Here is a 4643-nt window from a genome sequence, read left to right as displayed (position 1 = left end):
TCCTCATTTTTCTGAGAATAAACTCTTATGATTACTTCACTTGGTCTCTTAAGTCATTTAGAACTAACTTGAGACTCTAGATCTCATCTATTTGGTATACTATGTAAATAGATATACCTTCATTCAAATCATTCTCTCTTGCATAGATCTTTATTTACACAAGTACACAATTATATCTTGCCTTGTGTGTTGTGTCCTCATTTTTCTCCCACTCTATCTTTAGAATGAATACACTAAACATTCAAAGATAGCATATGAGACACAAATTAATGATGTTGAAGTATAAGGAGGACTACCTCATAGGTTGACTAATAGTTATTGTTTTCATATGTATACTTGGTGATTGACATACCTTTAGGAGAGTTCATAGACTCAAAGTCACTTTATAAATGATCATACACAAGCCTTAAGCATGTGGACATATAATGAAACCCGTCATTATAATTGTCTATTAGGTCACTTTTAGTGAATAATCTTATGTTTCAAAACGCAAGCATTTAAAGATGAAATTTTAGAACATAAAGGATAAATGATAAAACGGGTGACTTGGGTTGCAAACCAAGTCACCATCATCCAAAATACAAACCATTATCCAAAATACCATTCCATGTCGAACACGGAAACTTAAAGTTCTAAAAATTCAAGACATAACTTTAAAATAAGACAATGAAAAACAAAGCTCCATAAAAGCTATCCTTAGCTTCTTCATGGTTTCTTATGCTTGCTTTTCTTTTCCTTTGTCTTTGCTTGGTGGTGGCCCTATTTACAATAAAAAGGGAGATACATTATCACAACTTTGCATCATAATACCATAGTTGAATTTGAAACATAAAAGAAGGTTAGTCATTTACCTACTGGAGTGATCTTTCCAGCTTTGATATCACCAAGGTATTTGGAACAATTCCTCTTCCAATGTCCCATGCCATTACAATAATGGCATTTGTCAAGAGGACCCTTCTTGACTTTGGAGGTGCTAGCTTCACAAGACTTAGCTTTGGTGAATGTGGGAGCTTGCTTCTTGCCCTTTCTCCCATTCTTCTTGAACTTCCTCTTACTCTTTGTGCTTATGTTAAGCACATCCTTGGGAGGGTTCACATTTAACCCCATGTCCCTCTCGGCTTGCACAAGTAACTTGTGCAACTCCTCAAGAGACACATCCTTGTCTTGCATATTGAAATTCACCCGGAATTGTACATATGCCTTGACTTTAGACAAGGAGTGTAGAATCCTATCTACGATGAGTTCTTTGGGAATTTCAACTTTTTGAATCTTCAAGGTCTCGACAAGCTCCATGAGTTTGAGCACATGAGGGCTAACCTTTTGGCCCTCTTTGAAGTCGAGATCAAAGAATGCCGCGCCGCCTCATATTGGACGATCCGCGGAGTTTGTGAAAACATGGTCACAAGTTTGGAGTAAATCTCATTAGCATTGCCCATTTTGAAGGCTCTCCTTTGGAGTTCCGCCTCCATCGCAAATATTAAGACATTTTTCATTGCGGCGGACTCCTTTTGGTAAGCCTCATAGGCTTCCCTAGTGGCCGCGGTGGACCTAGTGGAGGGCTCGGGTGGAGAGGCCTCGGTAAGGTAACGAAGCTTGTCGTCACCTTCGGCGGCTAATTTGAGTTGGGCATCCCACTCGGAGAAATTTGACCCATTCTTTTCAAGTTTACATCGATCCATAAAGGATCGGAGCCAAGATGAAGTAGCGAGAGGTGTAGCATTAGGAGTTGGTGTTGGTGTTGCCATTTGTTATGAAAAAGAAGTGGTCTACAAAACAAAATATAAGGAGTAAAACAATTGTCGTTTTAATAATACTCGTAAAAATGTATGATTTAAACAAGTTTTAAGCATTTTTCTAGTGACCTCTATCCAACTAGATAAATGATTCCAAGACCCAAATTCATATCGACTTAGGCACGGTATGGCCGATGAAACCCTTATCAATATAACTCGGTAGATTAACGTTTTAATCGATTCTACTTTTAGAACTCTTGGTCGATAAAATTACTCTAATATTTATCTATAGCCCGGAACACATGCAACTACGGTCGCGAATACTTCCGTTGAGCTCAATCCAAATTTCGAATAAATGTGTCCATGATCCAAATCCACATCAACTTGGGCACGGTATGGCCGATGAAACCCTCATTAATATGAACTCGGTGGATTAACATTCATCACCCACTTCCCCTACGTAACAAGGTTTGTACCCGGTAGGGCCGAGTGCACTCCCTCGCGAAATAGGTTTTCATGGTTTCTACTATTTGGTAAGGCTATGTCTCAATTATTTGTTTTTAGCGAGAGGTCATGTCAATTTATTATCTATCACGTTTTAAGTGAACTAAAGCGGTGAACTACGATAATTCGAATTGACACGGTCGATAAACTCGATAAGATAAGACAATGCATGTTTAGTTATGGCGATTTAGCGATGCATGTGACATAAAATAAAATGCAAGCATAAAAATAAATAAATCCTAGTATGGCCTTTCCTAAAATAGAAAAACTATTAATCTATTACATATTCGGAAACCAACTCCATTGGTCCCTTGAACTTCGGTTGTGGCACGCATCTCGAGGTAACACCGTCTTTATGTATCGTCATTCTTGAAGAAATCCGTCTTTTGGAACTCCGGAATGAATAAAATTACATAATAAATTACATAATTTCCTATTATACATTTGTAACTAAAATAAAATAAATCTATTAAATATTACAAAACGGTGATACGAGATCACAATAAAAATTACAACCGAATCGATATTCCCATACATTTCGGGAAATACCAATTAAAATCTAAGGCCATACTAAGTAAAATTACATAATTCAAAATTACATAAATAAAAATTATGACAATCATAAAGTAAAATGCAGCATTATAATATGTATGAACATGCTCAATTTTTTATGCTAAATCGCCTTTAATAGCCAATATCGTATATTACTCGGTTTTTACGGATTTGCGTGATTTCAACATTTTATAATCACAAAAATACATAAACTCATATTTATGCATAAGTTAATTACCCTAACCTCTTAGGACTCAAAATATAGTCTTCACTAATAATTTGACCATAATTAACCTTTTATTTATAAAATTGTTCATAATTGGACCAAAATTACAAAAATAAGCCATTAAACTTCAAATAAATCGAAAAATTTCAAATAAATTCAAAATTTGAAATTTAAAATTCATGAACATTCTGGAAAAATCCATGACACTCATAATGTTCAAAATCTTAGGTTAAAAAATTTCGAAAATTTTCCGGAAAAACAATGTTGCGGTTTATCGATATTTAATAAAATAATCATAAAAACATGGAAAAATTATTTTCATTAACTTTTCATTTTAGATCTGAAAAAAAAATATAATAAAAAGCAACATTAGACGTTTTTCCTAAGTCATAGATTATTTTTTTTATTAATTTTCATTAATAATGTCACTATTTATGCCATTTTTCTTCAAAAATTCATAAATCATGCTAAAAGACTTCTTTATAGCCAATTATTTTACACACATCTTGTAAAATTGCATGTGACAACATATAAATTTTCTATGACCAGATTCGAAATTTAACTCTTATTAACCTATTTTTCTCTTAAATCCATATTTAATAATGAAAAATTCATTTTTCGAGCATAACAAGTGCAAAAATTATGAAAAATTACAGGTTATCTCAAAATAATATATGTGACAACATATCCAAAAACCAAGTGAAAATTCGAAGTATAGCTAATTTTCGACCAAAAATGACATTTTTACTCATAAAATCACATTTAAATGTCATTATTATTAAATATGAACAATAAAAATCCGAAAAATTAACCAAAATATCCTAAAACACTTTAGGACCAGAAATATTAACATGCATGTAATTATTTCGTGATATATCATAATAACACAAATTTTACAAGTTTTATTTTGTTATTCATATAACTCGGAAAAACTTTTAACCAATTTGCATGCAAACAACCGTGGCTCATGATACCGATTGAAAGAAATGTAGATCTATATACATGTTAAACATACTCATATATGTCAAAATAATTTGTCATAAATTAAAACGGATCTTATGCATGCAAACAATAAAATGAATAGAGGAGAAATTATGTCCTTACATATAAAATTTCGGATATTTGGGCACAAAAGAGGTCACCTTCCTCTTTTGTTCTTGAGCTTATTCCAATGGAAGAACAAAGATCTAAGAGTAAGATCTCTCCCTAAATATAATACCCAAGGCTCCTCTTAATTAAATTAATATTACAAATACTAGTTATAATATTAATCTATGAGAAAATTGAACCAAAAATATAGTTAACACTTTGAATATTTTCGGTTTTAGAGAGGGAGGAGAAGAGAGCTTTTTATCTCACTAAAAATCTCTTATTTGATGATGGAATAAGAATGAATATCACTAAACTAATTTAGTGTAATAATAGGTAAAATTATATGAAAAACCAATGATGGTTTTTCCCATAAAAAACCGGGTGGAAGGGGGACTTTTAGGGGAGCCAATGCATGAACATTTTTATCTTCACAAGAAAAGTAGAGTTGCATGGCTAGGATATAGGTAATCATTGTGTTTTCACAATAAATTAATCAACACAATATTAACCTAATAACCCCCATAATTTCGGTACAA

This window comes from Silene latifolia, chromosome 1, assembly GCF_048544455.1.
Source record: "Silene latifolia isolate original U9 population chromosome 1, ASM4854445v1, whole genome shotgun sequence".
NCBI classification, from domain to species: Eukaryota; Viridiplantae; Streptophyta; class Magnoliopsida; order Caryophyllales; family Caryophyllaceae; genus Silene; species Silene latifolia.
Note: the sequence above shows the minus strand (reverse complement) of the source record.